The sequence below is a fragment of the Tenrec ecaudatus genome, chromosome 1, assembly GCF_050624435.1.
Source record: "Tenrec ecaudatus isolate mTenEca1 chromosome 1, mTenEca1.hap1, whole genome shotgun sequence".
NCBI classification, from domain to species: Eukaryota; Metazoa; Chordata; class Mammalia; order Afrosoricida; family Tenrecidae; genus Tenrec; species Tenrec ecaudatus.
Window position 1 is genome coordinate 295,754,893 of NC_134530.1, and position 20,165 is coordinate 295,775,057.

Genomic DNA, 20,165 nt, shown 5'->3' on the forward strand with positions numbered 1-20,165 from the left:
AGCAGTTAGTGGGACTGAAACATGCAACAGCCCAACAATTCCCAAGCAGGCGTCCTGGAGCATCGTTAGAGCAAGGGGTAAACTGCTAGTGATAATGGGCTCCTGGGAGGAGAGTTTGCAGAAAGGCCTAAAGCGCCGAGCAAGATCTCAGGACGGTGGCCCTCTGGGAGCTTAGGACAAGTTCTAAACCCAGCCAGGAAGCCGAAGGGCTGAACAGACAGAAGCTGGGGGGAGGAATGAGCATGCTGGGATAACTGCTGACCCCCGCCTGGGGGCAGGGTTGCCTGGTTGGAGCTGTGGGAGCTGACTCAGGCCAGACCCCACCTGCTCTGAGACGCTGAGGCCACCCTCAAAGTTCACAGCCAACTGTCTCACGTGCTCGTCCGTATCCAGGTGTGTGCCTGGGGGAGGGGGTGGCTTCTACAAGTGCTGCCACCCCAGGCCCAGAGTCCCACACTCAATGCCCGGGCCCTTGGCCACCATGCTGTCTCAGGAGAAAGCCACAAGCCTCCCAGATGCTGTGTCCCACTGGGTGGAGGCCCCCCTGAGGAGACATGGATCGCACCAATGAATCACACAATCTGCCTCTGACACCTTGAGGCCTCCTCACCCCCCACTATCATCACCCAGGTGCCGCTTCCCACTCTGGACTAGAGTGCATAGGTATTAGCAAGAGATAAAACTCACGACACATGGAACCCAGGAACAGGAATGGGAATAGAGATACCAAAAGGGTAGGGGGAAGGGAGGTAGAGGATGGGAGGAAGGGGAACCGATAGCAATGAATGACATATAACCACACACCCCTCGCAGGGAGAGGAGCAACCGAAACCTGAGGATAAAAGAGACAATGGTCGATGTGAGATATGAAAATAATACCAATCTATAATCTATCAAGGAACCATGAGTGGGGGAGGAGGAAAAAAAGAGGAGCTGATCCCAAGGGCTCAATAGAAAGTAAATGTCTAGAAAAGAATGATGGCATGTTCCAGATCTGTGGGGACACAACCGATACTCTCCCCTGGGTGGGTTAGTAACAGAGGATGTACAGCGGTGCAGTGGGGATCTGGAGGCACAGGGAATCTAGGACAGACGAACCCTTCAACACCAACGGTGGGAGTGGCGACACCAGGAGGGAAGGGCATGTAGAAAGGGAGAACCGATCTCGGAGATCTATGTGAAACCTCCTCTCTGAGAGATTGTCAAGGGGGAGGCGGGTGAGGGGGGACGCCGGGGAGTGTAAGATAAGATATAATAAGTATTTATAAACTATCAAGGGACCAGGGGTGGGATCGGGGAGGGAGGGGGATGGGGGGGAAAAAAGGGAAACCGAGCTAATTCCAGGAACCCAAGTGGAAGGTGAATTATGAGAGTGACGAGTGCAACGAATGTATAAGGGTGCTTTGCTCATTTGATGTATGTACAGATTGTGATAAGAGCCTTATGAGTCCCAATAAAAAGATTTAAAAAAAAAAAAGAAAATGATTAGGGCAAAGAATGTACGGATGTGATTTATACAATTGATGTATGTATATGTATATGTATGGATTGTGATAAGAGTTGTATGAGCCCCTAATAAAATGTAAAAATATAAATAAATAAATAAATAAATTTTTAAAAAAAAGAAAAGAATGATGGCAATATACGTATGACTATGTCAGATACAATTGGTGTATGGATTGTAATAAGAGTTGTAAGAGCCCCCAATAAAATAAATAAATTTAAATTTAAATAAAACCACCACTCTCTCCTCCTGCCCCTTCATCTGCTCCCGTGTGCTCTGATCAAATATGTCCATCTCCCAGAGCTGCAGAGTCAATGTCGTCCTTTGGAACAAATTCTTTTCGGGGGAGGGGCAGGAATCCACTTAATTTATGGTGCTGGGGCCAGCCTCCCAGACCTCTCCAGAGTGGAGCACAGCCTGGCCCACCAGGCCGTGATGATGATGTTCCTGAGTAGAGCAGCCAGTCCACAGAGAGAACAACATGGCTGGCCCCACTATGAGACATGATGCCCCTCAGTGACTAAGGGCGATACAGGGGACAGCACCGGAGACACAGTGTGGGAATTGCACCTGACCTGATCCCACCACACCGAGGCAAATCACTGGGGGAGTGCAGTGGAACAGCAAGGGAATGGAGTGGGAAGGTCCCCAGGGAATGCTGAAAGTGGACTTTGGGGCCAGGGCGTGGTGACCCAACAGACTGGACTGGAAAACGCTCCTAAGGGCCAGCAAACGATCCCTGAACTAACTACAAGCTTTTCTCTTGTGAACTGTTTTGTTCTGTTCTTTGTCAGTGGTTTCTTTTTGTTGTTTTGTTGTCTGCTTGTATACTGTTGCTTTGTTTTCCTCTGTCTAGTTTTCGTGCATGTTTGTGACTCCACAGGTCTGTCTGAATAGGACAGGCTGGATGAACTATCTGGAGGATAAACAACGGGACCGACAGTTCTGGGGGGACTTGGGGTGGGGGGTTAGGGGGGGTAAGGAAGTGGTGTTAACAAACCCAGGGACAAGGGAAAAACATGGGACCCCAAATGGTAGAGAAGGGGGAGTGGCAGGCCTGGTGGGAAATGATCAAGGGTAAGGTTGCTTAGAGAAGAGGTATACTCTAGCCCAGGTGGCGATGAAGAATGGTAGTAGGGCAGGAGGAAAGTCAAGGGAGATGGAGGAAAGAGCTCGGAGTCAAAGGGCATTCATGGAGGTCTAGACAAAGACATGTACATGCAAATATATATAGGAGGATGGGGAAATAGATCTATGTGTCAATATTTATAGGTCAAGTATTAAGGTGGCGGAAGGACCTTGGGCCTCTACTCAAACACTCCCTCAATGCATGAATACCTTCTTTTATTAAATTGGAACTCTATGATGCTCACTCTCCCGACACGGCGGCTGGAGCCAAAGTGGGTGAACAAGTAAATGTGGTGAAGAAAGCTGATGGTGACCGGCTATCAAAAGAGATAGTGACTGGGGTCTTAAAGGCTTGAAGATAAACAAGCGGCCATCTAGCTCAGAAGCAACAAAGTCCACATGGAAGAACACACCAGCCTGTGTGATCGAGTGGTCCCAAATGGATCAGTTACCAGGCATCAAAGAACAAAAAATCATATCATTGACTGCACACCTCCATGATAGGATCGCTGAAGACAAATGGGTGCATAAGCAAATGTGGTGAAGAAAGCTGATGGTGCCCGGCTATCAAAAGAGATAGTGTCTGGGGTCTTAAAGGCTTGAAGGTGAACAAGCGGCCATCTAGCTCAGAAGCAAATAAGCCCACATGGAAGAAGCACACCGGCCAGTGCGATCACTAGGTGCTCAAGGGACCAGGTATAAGGCATCATGCAAAAAAAAAAAGATATAAGTGTGTGTATGTATGTGTATATATGTGTATATGTATATATGTATGTGTATATATGTATATATATATATATCATATTAAATGAAGGGGGAAGTGCAGAGTGGAGACCCAAGGCCCAAGTGTCGACCAATGGAGATCCCCTCATAGAGGGGTTTAGGAGAGGAGATGGGTTAATTAGGGTGTGAGGTAGTATCGATGAAGAACACAGCTTTCCCCCAGATCCTGGACGCTTCCTCCCCCCAACTACCATGATCCGAATTCTACCTTGCAGGGCTGGATAGGACAGAGGCTGTACACTGGTGCATATGAGGGTTGGAGGTACAGGGAATCCAGGGTGGATGATACCTTCAGGACCAAGGGTGTGAGGGACGATGCTGGGCGAGTGGAGGGTGAGTGGGTTGGAAAGGGGGAACTGATTACAAGGATCCACATGTGACCTCTTCCCTGGGAGAGGGACAGCAGAGAAGGGGAGAAGGGAGACTCCGGATAGGGCAAGATATGACAAAATAACGTTGTATAAATTACCAAGGGCATATGAGCGAGGGGGGAATGGGGAGGGAGGGGGAAAAAAAAAGAGGACCTGCTGCAAGGGGCTTAAGTGGAGAGCAAATGCCTTGAGAATGATTGGGGCAGGGAATGTATGGATGTGCTTTATACAATTGATGTATGTACATGTATGGATTGTGGAAAGAGTTGTATGAGTCCCTAATAAAAAGTAAAAGAAGAAAAGGGAAAAAAAAAACCACCAAAAACCTCCATCTGCACAGTGAGGCAGTGAAGGGACAAGAGTGCCAAGTCCCTCAGCTCTCACACAAGGCCACCAAAGGCTACCTCTAAGTGGGGGTCTGGCAAAGTTGTGGATGGGTGGGCAAAGCTATCAAGCGGCCCATGAGGGACTTCATTGGCCCTGGAGAACTGGGTGGGAAGGAGGGGTGGCGGGCAGAGCTGAGGCCTAGTAGACACTTGTTAAGGCTGTGGGATTGAGCGGCAGAGACATGGAGGTTTGGACATGAGTGGTGGTGGACTCAGGCCGGCTGTGACGCTGCCTCGGTACCAGGTCCCCTCACCCCGTGCTCTCCCGTGCTCTCCCAGGCTCCAGGTGCAAGACTATGCCTCCTGGGTAGCCAGTGTGCAGTGAGATTTGCAGGTGGTGGAGGAGCTCCAAGACCCCGGCAGTAGAGCCCAAACTTCAGTGTCCACCAAGAGCTGCGGGCCAAGCTGGAAGCCCAGAAGGAGCTGCACCAGTGCGCCACCCAGCGGGGACAGCAGGTGCTCCAGGATACAGGGCCGTCCGCCGTGGTGGTCGGCTCCCCTTTCTGGCCCTTCCCCAGCTCACTGGACCCCCGCACCCTGGCCCCACAGGGCCAAGCACCTTTCTTTTCTATTTTTTAAATCATTTTATTGGGGGCTCGTGCAATTCTTATCACAATTCATACATACATGCATTGTGTCAGGAACATATGTACAGGCTCTTCCTCTAACTGTAGCAGACTGAGGTGACCTGCTAAAATGGTTCGCTACTCATTTGACCCAGAAAACCCTACAAAATCCTGCAAATACAGAGGGTCGAATCTCCGGGTCCACTTCAAAAACACCCGTGAAACTGCCCAGGCCATCAAAGGCATGCACATCTGGAAAGCCACCAAATACTTGAAAGACGTCACTCTGCAGAAGCAGTGTGTGCCTTTCCGACGGGACAATGATGGTGTTGGTAGATGTGCCCAGGCCAAACAGTGTGGTGGGACTCAGAGTTGGTAGCCCAAAAAGAGTGATGAATTTTTGGTTCACATGCTTAAAAATGCAGAAAGTCATGCTGAAGTTCAGGGTTAAGTTGTGGATTCTCAAGTCATCGAGCACATCCAGGTGAACAAAGCCCCCAAGATGCACCACCGGACTTACAGAGCTCTTGGCTAGATTAATCCAAACAGGAGCTCCCCCTGCCACATTGAAATGATCCTGACTGAGAAGGAACAAATCGTTCCCAAGCCAGAAGAGGAGGTTGCACTGAAGAAAAAGATTTCCCAGAAGAAACTGAAGAAGCAAAAACTCATGGCTTGGGAATAAATTAAGCTTAAATAATAAAAGGGTTTTTTTTTTTTTAAAAAGAACATATGTACATTTGTTGCCATCATCATTCAGAAGAAATTTGCCTTCTACTTGAGCCCTTAATATCTGCTGTTCATTTTCCCCCTCCCTCCCCACTCCCCCCTACATCACGAAACCTTCATCATTCATAAATTAATATTATTTTATCATATGTTGCACTGTCCAAAGTCTCCCCTTTCCTTCTTCTCTGCTGTCCCTCCCCCAGGGAGGAGGCTATTTGTAGATTCTTGTAATCAATTTCCCCTTTGCACCCCACATTCTCCCCACCCTCCAGGCATCGCCACTCTCACCACTGGTCCTGAAGGAGTCATCTGTCCTGCGTTCCCTGTGTTTCCAGTTCCTATCTGTACCTATGTACACCCTCTTATCTAGCCAGATTTGTAAGGTAGAATTGGGATCATGAGAGTGGGGGGAGGAAGCATTTTAGAACTAGAGGAAAGTTATATGTTTCATCGTTGCTACCCTGCACCCTGACTGGCTCATCTCCTCCCCACAACCCTTCAGTAAAGGGTGTCCGGTTGGCTACGAATGGGCTTTGAGTTTCCACTCTGCACTCACCCACATTAGTAATGATATGATTTTTTGTTCTTTGATTCTTGATACCTCATGATCCCTTCGACAGCTCGTGGTCACACAGGCTGGTGTGTTTCTTCCTTGTGGGCTTTGTTGCTTCTGAACTAGGTGGCCACTTGTTTATCTTTGAGCCTTAAATCCCAGATGCTATATCTTTTGACAGCCAGGCACCATCAGCTTTCTTCACCACATTTGCTTATGTACACGTTTGTCTTCACTGATCGTATCAGGAAGGTGGGCACCCACTGATACGATTTTTAGTTCTGTGATGTCTGATAACTGGTCCCTTCTACACCTCGTGGTAAGCCAGGCTGGTGTTCTTCTTCCATGTGGGCTTTGATACTTCTCAGCTAGATGGCCGCTTATTTATCTTCAAGCCTTTAACACCCCAGACGCTATATCTTTTGTTAGCCGGGCACCGTCAAATTCCTTCACCACATTTGCTTATGCACACATTTTTCTTCAGCAATCGTGTCGGGAAGGTGTGAATCCTGGAATGCCAATTTAATAGAACTACGTGCTCTTGCATTGAATAAGTGCTTGAGTGGAGGCCCAATGTCCATCTGCTGCCTTAGTACTAAACCTATAAATATATGCACATAGATCTGTTTCCCTACACTCATATAAATATATTTACATGTGTACTTTCCAGTCTTTGGACCTCTATAAATACCCTTTGTCACCTAGTTCTCTCCTGTATTTCCTTTTACTTTCCTCTTGCCCCACTATCATGCTCAGCCTTCATTTGGGTTTCAGTAATTTCTCTCGGTTACCTTGCCCTTGCTGAATCCCTACCAGACCACTCACACCCTCCTTGCTACTGATTTTGGATAACTTATTGCTCCCCTGTCCCTGGGTTGTTCAGCACTACCCCTTTGCCCCCTTCTCTCCCACTCCCCTATTCCCCCGGAACTATTGGTCCCCTTGTTTTCTCCTCCAAACTATTCATGCAGTCTATCGTATCTAGATAGGTCTGTAGAGATAATAATATGCACCAAAAATCAAGTCATTGCAAGATAGGCAATGAGTGAGAACACAGCAATGTCAACAAAAAGGAAACCAATTACCCATAGAAGAATAAATTAATTTTGGAAGGCAAATGCTTTGAAAATGATGAGGGCAAAGAATGTACAGATTTGCTTTATACAATTGATGTAAGTATGGATTGTGATAAGAGTTGTATGAGTCCCTAAAAAATGCTTTTTTAAGAATAAAATAAAAGAAAAAAATTTTAAAGAAAGGAAAACCTATACATAGATGAAGGTCTGATTTTTAAACTCTAGGCGTGTCCTTCAGTCAGGTCCAATGGGGTACCATGATTTGGCTCCAGAGTCTGTCCTTTGTACTACCTCAGGGGCTCCTTGCTCTGCTACCACGGTTGCACTGCCACACACGTTTAGTGGTTTGCTTCAGTGCCATAGGATCAGTCTGGGCCAGTTCTAACCCTGAGTCTCCAGTGTTGTCCCCTTAGGGCCCTGGGCCATCAATGGACGGTGTGTCTCGTAGTGGGATCAGCCACATTGTCCACTCTGTCCATTGGCTGTTCAGAGCCGGGATATCGTCCTCCAGGACTGTAGGGCCAGGATGTGCTCCACTCTCTCTTCCTCCCCCTTCTTTGCTCCCATTTGCTCTGATCAAACATGCCCCTCTCTCCTAGATGCAGCTTCAGTGCTGTCCTCTGAAGTAAATTCTTCTGGGGACAGGGGCAGTTGTCCACATAGCTGGTATGGGAGCCCAGCCCTCAGGCCCCACTACTGGCTCCCCACTCCGTGCGGGCACACTGCATTCATCTGGCACTGGCTTTATATCTGGTCCCTCTTTCCCTATGGAAACACAAACAATACCCTCCCCTTGGGTGGGACAGTCAGGCACCTTTTCTCTGGAGCTTCCCTCAGCACCACCTTCGGTTGTGTCCATGCCCATGCCCAGGTCCAGGAAAGGCTATGTTCCGTGCAGGATGCTTGGGAGCAGGTTTCAGGCCTGGGAATGGAAGCAAGGGAGACGGCAGGCCATGCACCGCAAGCAGCTCTTCCTCAGACAGTGTGGAAGCTGGACAAGACCCTGCAGGCCCAGGAGACAGCTCCCCTCACCACACACAGACACACTGACCCCAGGACCTCTAGTCCTCCTCTAGTCCCACCCCAATCCCCCTTGCTTCCTGGATCACTGGCTGCTATTCTGATATGGTGCTAGATAGTGTGTCTTCCCAAGTGGCCAAGGGGACACCTGAGCCTCAGGTCACTCAGGGCCATCTCCTCCCCACACCTGGCCCCAGCCAGCCAAGCCCTACGCGGTTTGGTTGGAAATTGATGGGGCTCCTCCCCACCTCATCAGAAGTTGGGATGTTCCTAACGGCCCCCAGGTTGGAGTGCTCTTCTTCCTCAGGTTCCTTCCCCTCCTGCTCAGCACCCACCTCCCCACCCCCAGCCGCAGGCCCTTGATGCACCCCCAGAGAGCCCAGTCTGTAAACCAAGGTTCTGGCAGATGTTGCTGTCCAGGGTTCCCTTTGAACCACCATCTGTGCCCCTGATCCCCCCCCCCACCTCTGTGTCACCTCCATGGCTGCCCCAGGTCTTCCAGGAAGCCAGTGCCCTGGAGCGGTCTGTGGAAGAGGTGGAGAGGCTGATCCAGAAGCATGGCACCTTCAAGAGGTGCTGAGCACACATGAAAGGGAGGTGATGGCCAGGACGGTCATGGGCGTGACCCTGATAAGGCCGGGGTATCCAGACTGTTGGGGGCACACGGGTGAGGTGTGTATGCACACCGAACCTGTGCTGGTTTTTGAGGGATTACCAAGGAGCCAGGGGCTCCAATCCAGGGCTGGTGACCAAGCCGAGGTGCCCAAGCACCCAGAAGCGCATGGGGATGGGTTAGGCCACACTCTGGGGACCACAGAGGGCATTTGGATCTGCCCATATCACATGGCCCCTGCTTCCTTCTGCCCAGGAGCCTGGCCAACCCTCAATTGCAGAGCTGTTAGTGAGGGTTAGAGACTTATAGTGAGGGCTATGGGCTGTGAGCCAGCCCCAGCAGGGGTACACTCGGTACTCAGGGCTGGGTCCACCTCCCACTTCCCACCTCCCACTACGCTAGCGGCTGTGCTGAGAGAGCAGGCCAGGGTTCAGGGCCTGCTGGGCACGATATGAGAGCGGCCGGCTTGATCGGAAGCCTTGGGATAAGGTCAGCGACACAGCTTCACACCTCTCTGATTACTGCCGGCTTTCTCAGGGCTGCTAGCCAGGTCAGAGGGCACCCACCTGAACCACATTTTACCTTTACAAGTGACTTTCAGCCCCACTAGGGGCCAAGGGGCGGCCTGCGGTGGTACGGGATGTGGAGAGTTTAATGGCTTTTCAAGGGGCAAAGCTAGGACTGGAGTCCAGGGCCCTTGATTCTCAGACCCGTCATTCTGATGGGTAGAGTAGACAGGGACCCAGGGGTGGGTGAGGGGCACCCTCCACATGAGAACCCACCCATGGCTCCTGCCCAGCCACTTCCTAGATCTGAAGACTGATGGGCCTGGGCCCTGTCCTCTTGGGTGAAAGAAAAATTATTGTGCTGTCCCTGAGCCTGGTCAGCATTTCACTCCTTGGCACAGCCCGAAGGGTAGACGGGGTCACCGTTTGGGGCCAAGGCAGTATGAACATCAGGGCACTCATGTCCCCACCATCACACAGGACGGCGACTGGATCCAGGGGTGGGGCCAGCAGCTGGAATAGCCTGTCCCTCTTGGGGACCACAAAGAGAAGCTGATGCGGTTTCAGAAACACCTGGCCTATGAGACAGAGACCCCATGGAAGGGAGGCAGGAAAGGAATTGACAGGAAGACCTGGGACCCCTGCTAGGTACTGGTTTTCCATCCAGCAGCCTTGTCCCCAACACCCGCAGTGTCACTGTGCAGACACTAATCAGACTCTGTCACCTGCCCGAGGCAAAGGCCAAGACCAGCCAGGAAGAAAGGATCGAAGAGAACCCTGGGCAGAAGGGCAGAGGCCAAGCCTGTAATGTGCCCGTCCTCCACAGGGTGCCCTTGCTGGAGTCCTGGACCTTGGGAAGGCTCTGGAGAGCATGGAGAGGCTGCTGTACAGACACGAGGCCTTGCAACAGGAGATGGGCCTCCTCCAAGTTCAGGGGCAGGTATGCCACTGGGTCTAGCATCGGGGCCAGGCCAGGGGACCTCTTCTGTGGGACCCTGCAGAGGAAGAGCTGAGCCAGTATACTCCCATGCCAGGGGCCTCTTGAGCACAACCTGATCCCCTTCCTCAGCCTCCGTACATCCCCCATATCCCTGAGCAGAAGGCAGCCCTCCTCTGCCAGAGAAGCCTGGGGTCAGCCCGCAGCCTCGGCCACAGGTGCCAACAGTTTATGGACAGCTGGCAACAGCTCCAGAGCAGAGCCCAGAAGTGGTATGGACACCCTTTGGGTCCATTTCTTCACTCCTGCCCCCCTTCAGCAATCAAGTCCCATGCATCTCCTTGACTCCTTGTTTTAGGGTACAAAAGAGACCTTCAGGACAAACAATGTAAAGAAAACATCGATCAAGTCTTAAAAGAGACCACGACCACACAATGACCCAGACACATCATCCATGAAACAAATCCAGGGAGACTCATATGTGTGTAAGAAAGAGGTCTACTGGCAATATCTAAAACAGATGGAAATAGAGTTACCATATGACCCAACAACCCCCGCACCCTTACTGGGCAAGAAACAAACCAAGATCAGACATCTGTGCTCCAATGTTCATTGTGGCACAGTTCACAATTGCAAGGAATTGGAAACAACCCAAATTTCCATCACCTGACAATTGGATTAAAAAGCTGGGGTACCTCTACCAGTGGGGATCAACGATGTAATGTCACACCGGAAGGTCTCGGCGCCCCAGCATGGGTCTCTGGGCTTCCTGCCTCGGAAGCGCAGGAGCCGGCACGGCGGGAAGGTGAAGAGCTTCCCCAAGGATGACGCCTCCCAGCCGGTCCACCTGACGGCCTTCCTGGGCTACAAGGCCGGCATGACCCACATTGTGCGCGAGGTCGACAGGCCAGGCTCCACGGTGAACAAGAAGGAAATGGTGGAGGCTGTGACCATCATGGAGACCCCACCCATGGTGGTGGTGGGCATCGTGGGCTATGTGGAGACACCTCGCGGCCTCCGGACCTTCAAGACGGTCTTTGCGGAACACATCAGTGACGACGAGTGCAAGCGACGGTTTTACAAGAACTGGCACAAGTCGAAGAAGAAGGCTTTCACCAAGTACTGCAAGAAGTGGCAGGATGACGAGGGTAAGAAGCAGCTTGAAGAAAGACTTTAGCAGCATGAAGAAGTCCTGCCCGATCATGCGCGCCATCGCCCACACCCAGACGCGCCTGCTCCACCTGACGGAGATGCAGGTGAACGGGGGCTCGCTCCGTGGCTGAGGAGCTGGACTGGGCCCGAGAGAAGCTGGTGCCAGTGAACCAGGTGTTCAGGCAGGATGAAATGATTGACGTCACGGGGGTGACCAAGGGCAAAGGCTACAAAGGGGTCACCAGTCGTTGGCACACCAAGAATATGCACCGAAAGACCCACCGAGGGTTGCACAAGGTGGCTTGTATCGGGGCCTGGCATCCCGCCCATGTGGCCTTCTCGAAGGCCCGCGCTGTGCAGAAAGGCTACCACCACTGCACAGAGATCAAAAAGAAGATCTATAAGATTGGCCAGGGCTACCTCGTCAAGGATGGCAAGCTTATCAAACAACGCCTCAACCGACTACGATCTCTCTGACAAGAGCATCCACCCCCTGGTCGACTTTGTCCACTACGGGGAAGTGATCAATGACTTTGTCATGCTCAAGGGCTGCATGGTGGGCACCAAGAAGCGAGTGCTCACTCTGCACAAGTTCCTGCTGGTGCAGACCAAGCGCCGTGCCCTGGAGAAGATCGACCTCAAGTTCATCGACACCACCTCCAAGTTGGGCCATGGCCGTTTCCAGACCGTGGAAGAGAAAAAAGCTTTCATGGGACCACTCAAGAAAGACCGGATTTCCAAGGAGGAAGGCGCATAACAGATGGTACAGCTGGTGGGATCAGAATAAAGACTTCTTTTTCAGTGGGGGGAAAAAAAACTATGGTACATACAAACAATGGAGTACTACGCATCGCTAAAAAGTAGTGATGAAAGTTTGAAGCACATCACTGCATGGGAAGAACTGGAGGAAAGCATGCTAAGCGAAGTAAACCAAGCACAAAAGGACAAGTACACATTGAGTCCACGGAGGTAAGCTTTAAAAACAATGCAAAAGGGATATAGGGGAAAAGCTACTGTATGAACATTCCTGGGGTGAGGACCAGGTAATATGGCAGGGACCAGACCAAATTCAGGGATACACATGGTAGACAGATAAAAAGAGGCGAGGAAAGAAAAAGTAATAATAATAATAAATAAATGGGTAGCGGGGTCACAGGGCACTAACCCGCCCAAGGGTGCCAACGTGAACCCGTATATCTCCGATCTGCCTGCCTCTGTGCCTTTGCCTGTGCTCACCCTTTCTCTACTTGACTCGGTCTGACACCTGTTCTTTTGTGTCTGGCTTATGTCATTACCAGCAGCCCTGCTGGCGTAGTGGTTACAAATTGGACAGTGATCTGCAAGACCGGCAGTTCAAGTCCACCAGCTGCGCCTTGTGAGAAAGATGAAGCTTTCTATGTCTGTAAAAGAGTTACCATCCCCGGACCCCATGGGGGCAGTTCCACTCTGCCCTTTAGGGTCACCATGAGACAGAGTTGACTGGATGGCAGGGAGTTGGGAATTTTATTTATTTCATTCCCAGCATGTCTTTCCAAGGTTCATTTGTGACCTGACATTTATCCCCCTATTTTAATGAAAGGACACCACTCCATTCTAGAACTCGAACTCACTGACTTGGTCCATCCATCTGTCCACGGACTCAAAGGCGGCTTCCACCTTTGGCTGTCATAACTATAATGCAGTGATGTCCATAATTTAAAAGAAAACGTTTTGACATGAGGTTTTTAGGGGACACAGTGAGACCAGAGCATTTGTCCCTGCCGGTGATGGGACTGGAGGTCAATCCTTTTTTTCCCTTCTTTTTTAAGTGTCTCTATTCCCATCTACAAAAGATGGACCACACTCAGGACTGTATATGGTTTCTCTCCTTGAAACAAAATAATCCATTGTTGTGCCCATTACATAGAGGGGGGCACGAAGCTTACAAGCTAGTGCTCAGACCTACAGCCACAAGGCTGGTGGCTGGAGGAGGTCTGTGTGCCCACTGTGGCTGCAGGAGGGACAGAGGGGCCTGCAGGGGGGCCACTGGGCCTCAGAGACCTTCCAGGCGAGGCTACAGGAACTGCAGCAGCTCTGGGGCGAGCTGAGGGCCAACTGTAGGAGGAAAGAGGCCACGCTCCAGGAGGCCTGCAAGGTAGGACTATGCACGCCCTGGGCCAGGTTGGGTGGGACCCCAGGTTGCCCAGTGCCCACTGCTCACCCCACGTCCTGCCCGAGGCCCTGCGTACGGGGGAGCATCTGGGAGTTGGAGAGCTGGCTGCATCCTGTGGAGGGTGAGCTGTGAGTCCCTGGCAGTGGATAGGACCGTCCTGGGGTGGATGAGCTCCTGGGGGCACAGGCAGACGTGGAGGCAGCAGTGGCTGAGCATGCTCAAAGGGCACGGAGCCTGCTGGCCCGGGCTTGGGCCTTCATTCCTGAAGGGCTCAGCCTCAACATGGAGGATCCTGCCCGGCTGCTGCTTCAGAAGTAGATCTGCCTGTGCCCCCTCCTCCTTCCCTGCAGGAATCCCACCCCTGTCCCCAGCACACCCAATCCCAGGTGAGGAGCTCACCTTAAGACTGTCAACCCTGCACCACAACCACACCCTGACCCCCCCCACCCCCATCCCTCACCCCCACCCCCCGCACTGACAGCAAGCTAGAGAGCCTGCGGGAGCCCTGAGGCCCGGAGCCTCCTTTCCCAGTTCTTTAGGGACACTGATGAGGAACTGGCTTGGGTGCAGGAAAAACTGGCCCTGGCCACAGCCCAGGACAACGGCCAGAGTCTGAGCGAGGTGCAGCACCTGCAGCAGAAGCACCAGGTGCCAGCCCACCCCAGGATCAGAGGGGAGGGTATCTGCCCCAGCAGGGAGCAAGCACAGGGCCCTGAGTGACCACTGGAGACTACGAGAAGACACAATGTGGGGCCCAAGGAGGAGCTTCTGCCTCAGCAGGCTTTGGGACATCCTGGGCTCTTTGCTGACCATGGAGACAGGGTCCATGTCTATGGGGCCCCATAAGGCTTCAAGGGAGTCTCCCAAGGAATGGCCTGTTCACATAGCAGCCCTGGAGACCTTGCGTACTCCACAGAACTTGGAGCAAGAGCTGCACAGCCGGTCCTGGCCAGGATGGTGGAGGACACAGGGCACAAGCTGCAGGCCGGCACTTTACCACCCAAGAGGTGGCAGCTGAGGTGCAGCAGCTCGAGAGCGCTATGCGCTGCCTGTGCGCAGAGGCAGAGCAAAGGAGGCTGAGGCTACAGCAGGCTCAGGCGGCCCAGCAGCTGCAGATAGATAGAGGTGAGGGGCACGAAAAGTGGGGGTCTGCCCGGTGTCCAGGGCTCAAGGGGACTCTTATGGGGGACCCAGACTCTCGATGTGCCTAGCAACTCCTCTAAGCACTCTCTTGTTCCAAGGCCTCTCTTCCACACGTGTCCAGAGATGAGACCCACTGGGTCCTTTAGCTTTGCTTTCCTACTGAGGCAGAATGGACCCAATGGCAGTGGGTGTGGGGGTGTCTTCTAAGCCGGTGGCTCTTCTCAGTCGGTTATTGCATTCGAATGTCCTGGAACTTTGAAAAGATATGGACATGCAGCCTCCAATCCAGACAAAATCTGGATCTACAGGGGTGGGGCCTAGGCAGAAGCACCTTTTAAAGCTCTCCTGCCAACCCCGCGGGGAGGAGGCAGCACACCCAGGTCCAGTGGGGAAACAGATAAGCCACTCTGGACAACCGTCTGGCCGGAACCACCGTGTTCTTGTGACACGGGAGAACTTCGTGGGAAAGGGAAAAGAAAAGGCCACAGGGCTGCAGGGGACCTCGGGGAAGGAGCTGTCTTGCTTCCTGAGAAGCAAGACTGCCTTCAGAGTAAACTGTGGGAAATAAAAAAGAAACAGGGGGCGGGCTTCTAAAGAGCAGCCAGGTGGGCCGGTGCACTCCTTCTCAAAGCTGCAAACCCAGGTTGGAGGCCATGGCCCACCCGGCTGTCACCCCAGCTCCTGGAGGCAGAATCCTGGCTGGCAGAGCAGGGCTGTGCCCTGGACGGCATGAAAACGGGCCTCGTGCACCCTGATGCCATGGTTGGAGGCCACCCAGAGCGAGCTGAAAGGGTTCTGCGGGCACCTGGAGGATTTTCAGAACTCAGACAGGTTGGCAGGGGGTGGGAAACCTAGGGAGCAGGGGGTGGGCAGCCAGAGAGGAGAGGGCAGCAATCCCCCGTGACTTTCCTGATGCAGCCCCACAGTGCTGTCCAGCTGTGGGCGGTGAGGGAGGTCCACGCAGTACGACTATGGGCAGCGGAGGCCCAGGGGTAGTGCCAACTGGAGGGAGAAGCCCTGCTCCTCCACGCCTGGCTGTACAGCAAGGTGGCCACTGCCGACTCCCAGGACTGTGGGCAGGACCTTGAGGGTGTGGAAGTGAGTCGTGCCGGGAAAGTGGATGGAGGAACGGAGGGTAGGGTAGATGCTGGGTGGGCTGAGGGGGCAGGAGATGCCCTGCGGAGTTCTAGAACCAGGGCTGAGGGATGTGGGAGCTGTTGGGGCCAGCTGGCCCTTTCATGAGTTTTAGGAGCTGCCTGAACCCTATCCACATTGACCCTCTCCAGCCCCACCTTTGCAGATGCTGGAACAGAAGTTCAAGGTCTTCCGGGAGAAAGGGCAGAGTGTGGGGCTGCCAGGGTGCAGGCTCTGAGGGAGCTGGCAGGTGCCCTGGAACTCGCCTCCCCCAGCTCCATGGCCCAGAGTCAAGTCCACAGGAGCTGGGTTGAGGCCACATGGGTGAGGCTGGACAAGGCAATGAAAGCCTGCACAGAGGTGGGTGCCTAGAGGGACAGGCCAGCGAAAGCCAAGGGGCTCGGGACGCAGGGGCCTACCCCAGATGTGTGTGCGTGTGTGTGTGTGCTCATGTGTAGGAGTGGGCATGTGGGTGTGTGCATGCGTACTTCTGTGTGTATTCTCGTGTGTGCATGTGTGTATGAAGGGACATGGCTGACTCCAGCTCCCAGCATCAATCAGTCTTCCCCGTCCAACCACGCTCCTTCCTGCCCCCAGTTTGGAGTCCTTCAGCGCAGGTCACCCCTTGTGGCAGGAGCACGAAGTGGACTCTCCCAATGCTCCCTGAGCACAGGCCGCAGTTTCGTTGGGGGCACAGGCCCTGCTGGTCTTCTTGCTGACCGCCACTCTTAGAGCTCCCTGCCTCCCCTCCCCACACCCTCCTTTCTCGGGATCTGTTGTCTCAGTGCACTGAGCACCTGACAGGTCCTGCAACCGAAATCCTGGGGCTGGGTGGCCCCGGGGCCAGCCCTCTCCACACTGACTGTTGGAGGTGCTACAGGCAGACCCCCTGACAGGCAGCCTACTCGCTCCCTGAGCCGCCGTCCTCATGTGCTCAGGGCTCCCCATATTTTTGCCTTCCACCCAACATGCGTGTCAAGACCCTTTCCCCCCTCGGGCCCTGCCTGTGGCCGCCGGGCCTCATCAGGAACCTGCTGTGATCAGAGGAAACCATCTTCTAACCACCAAAGGGCCAGAAGGCGCGAATGTACAGCAATGATAATAGGTAAAGGTCACGGTAAAGTCACAGAGGACAGGAAAGACAGGGGCGAGAGAATACAATACAGAGTCAGACATGTTTTATTAGGCATTCTCACTTCAGCTCCTCTTGATGGACCACGTGGAACTGGGAGAAGTGGAACCTTTGCTATCTTGGGACGTGTATAGGGAGCCTGGAGACACACCTCTTCAGTAGTGACATGGGTCACAAGGTGGGTGATATCTATCGTAAGGCCCCTGTACTTGAGCTCAGCAAGGTGAGGAAAGCTAATACCTGCATTGGGGGAAGCTACAAAGGGGGCTGGGTGTCACGGTGGGAAGAGAGGGCAAAAGGATCATATCTGCTTCTACACAGAGATACAATCAGCCATGTGCTCACGTTAAGGCAGCCTAGCTGTTAACGGAGAATCTGTGGGAATGATTTTTAAAGTAGGATAATGTACTTGGACTTTACCTCTAACTTACCAAAGTAGAGGCTTCCCTACCGTGGAACACCAGCTTTCCAGATTCTCACTGTTATAAGTTAGGGAATAGAGTCTTCGTCCTATTTCCCTCCGTGTTAACGCCCCACAAATCCCCAAGCCATAGTCTTTGCTCAAAAGGAGGTGGCCCTGTTCTCAGGGAGAAAGTTGCTGGCCCTCCTTCTCTCTGTGCCCTTGACTTCCACAAGGCGGCGCTCAAGCAGTGGGGCCACATGCAGAAGGTGGTCCTGGTGGAGGGTGCTGTCCTTGGCCACGACCTGGCGTCTGTGGAGGTCCTGCAGCGCCAGCACCGCCTCTTGCAGGGAGGGCCCCAGTCCCTCCCCCCCCTCCGCGTGAACCCCTCTTTGTAGGCAATGGATGGATGAGGAGCCCTCGCCCCCAGCTGACCTCAGGCAGTACTGCAGCCTGCCCCTGCCCCCTCTGCGATGGGGGGTGACGAGCCTGGGCTTGACCTAGGCTGGGGTACAGCCAGGATGGCCTGCAGAGTCCTGGGTGGAGAAGCATTCAGCCTGCTCTTTGCCAGCTGCAGAGGGAGCTGGTGGCTGTGGACGAGGTGGTGGTTCAGATGGGGATGGAGGCCATTCAGGTACACCCTGCGGTCCAGGAGGGCCTGGCCGGGCAGCTGGCTGAGGTGCAGGAGGCCTGGGCCACCTGGACATGAAGGCCTGGGAGCAGGGCCAGCAGCTGGAGTGGGCAGCCCATGGCCATGCCTTCCTCAGGCACTGCCAGGAACTACTGTATGTGCCACCCCACCTGGATGGGGGCACGCTCTGTCCCATGCGGGTGGGGGCACCCAGCTCTTCCCTGCCTCCTCCCTGTTCTGCCCTCCTGGCCCTAAGACCTGTTCCCATGCCCTGTCCCCCACCCAGCACTCGGGCTCAAGAGAAGCAGGCACTAGTCTATATCCTCAGAAGGGCCAGCTGGGGCCAAGGAGACACTGGGGCAGGAGCTCTGCCTGAGAGCCCAGGAAGTGCGACCGGCGGGGTAGCAGCTGCTGGACACCAGCCACGTCATAGCCCCAGAGATGTGTGCGCTGAGGGCTAGGGCCAGGGTGGTGCGTGGCCAGAGCCCCCTTTCCTGCTTCTCCCTGCTCCACGGTAACCCAGTCCTGCCCCACCCAGGTGACACCCTGCGCCCCTCCCAACAGCCCTCTGCCCCCCAGGTCACAGCGTCTCCGGGAGCTGAACAGGCAGCTGCAGGAGCTCCGGATGACCTGGGCCCTTCACCAGGAGCACTGCCTGGTGAGCCAGGACCAGGAGGAGCTTCGGGGAATGCTGGGTCAGGCTGACGTCTGGCTGGCCTCCTGAGAGGACCTCCTGCTAGACCCTGACTGTGGGATGAGTAGGGATCCACCCCTTAGAGGGCCACATGCCTGGCACCAGGACTTGGAAAGGCAGCTGGCGGCCCAGGAGGAGAAGCTCACCCAGCTCCAGATGTAGGTGAGGGTGTGGAGGGCGGGACTGAGGAGGGGTCGAGGGGCCTCAACCTGCGGTGGAGTCCCCAGAGCATTGATCCGCCCTGAGGGGCACCCCTTCGAGGAAACAGCCGCAGGTTCCTGTCCTCCGTGGGCAGTCTGGCTCTGTGGGGTCCATCACAGCTTCTTCTGCCCAACTGCTCCCTCCCCTCCAGCTCCTGGTTTCCCCCTCTGAGAGCTGTCCCCAGAGCAAGCCCTGTGGGACACAGAGGGTCACTATGGGTGGAAACCAATCAATAATCTCATGGGTGCAGAGCACACTCTGAGGAACACAGGGGAGATGACACTAGCTACAGAGAATCTGAGTGGAGCGAGGGTTTGTAATCCTTGTGTAGGCTGGGGGCGGGGCTGATAGGGGGGGTTGATACCACAGGATCCTGTGGGACTGAAAGTGAGGACCTGAGGGTGGATGGGCAGAGGGAGTGCCCCATCCTCTGAGGCAGGAAGGTGGTCAGCTAGGGTGAGCACGGAGGAAGATGAGCAGGGGCTCTGCAGTCACACAAATGTCACCTAAGAATCTCACTTTAGTATAAAATGTTTGTCTCCATTGCAAAGACACCTCTAGCAACTAGGATCCCCTCTCTCCCCATCTGGAGCAGACGAGTGAAGAAAGTCAAAAACTGAAGCAAAGCAGTCCACAGGATTAACGGACCTCCAACACCACAGTCCTCCATCCTTGTCCTGGAGACCAGGAGAGTTAGATGGTGCCCAGCCACCGCCTCAAACTGCTCTTGTTGAGCTCAAACTGGCAAATTGCGCACAGCTTGAAAGCCAATGGAAGTCGACTTCATGAAGAGAGGGCATTACAAGTTTGACAGGCACTGCTGGAGCCCCGAACCAGGGCCCTTCAAATCCAAAACAGAGCCCAGCTCCGGGAATCACCCCTGCCCAAGCAACAGTCGAGCTGATAAAGTGAACGCATGGCACCTGTGAGGCACTTGCTTCCCAGAGCAAAGGGGAGCATTTGCCCTCAAAGTGCAGGAGGGAGGGAGGGGCCAGGGAGGAGGCAAGAAGAGTGCTGTGTTATATTATGAGGGCTGCAAACAAAATGTGTAGAAATTGTTAAACTGCTCTGCATGTTTTCACTTAAATCAAAAACCCTCTATATTAAAATTCATATATATATATGTGTATTATATGTGTATATATATATATATATATATATTAGTCAAACCCAAGGTCAGAAAAAGGCATGCCCTGGGCTTCTGCTCGTGGCAAGGTCAGTGGTCTGAAACCCATCAGAAAGACGCGGCTCGGCTCTCTGCTCCCGTAGTGACAGCCTCAGAGAGCTGCAGGGGCCGTCGTGTGCTGTCCTACAGGGCCTCCATGATAGAAATCGACTCGATGGCAATTATTTG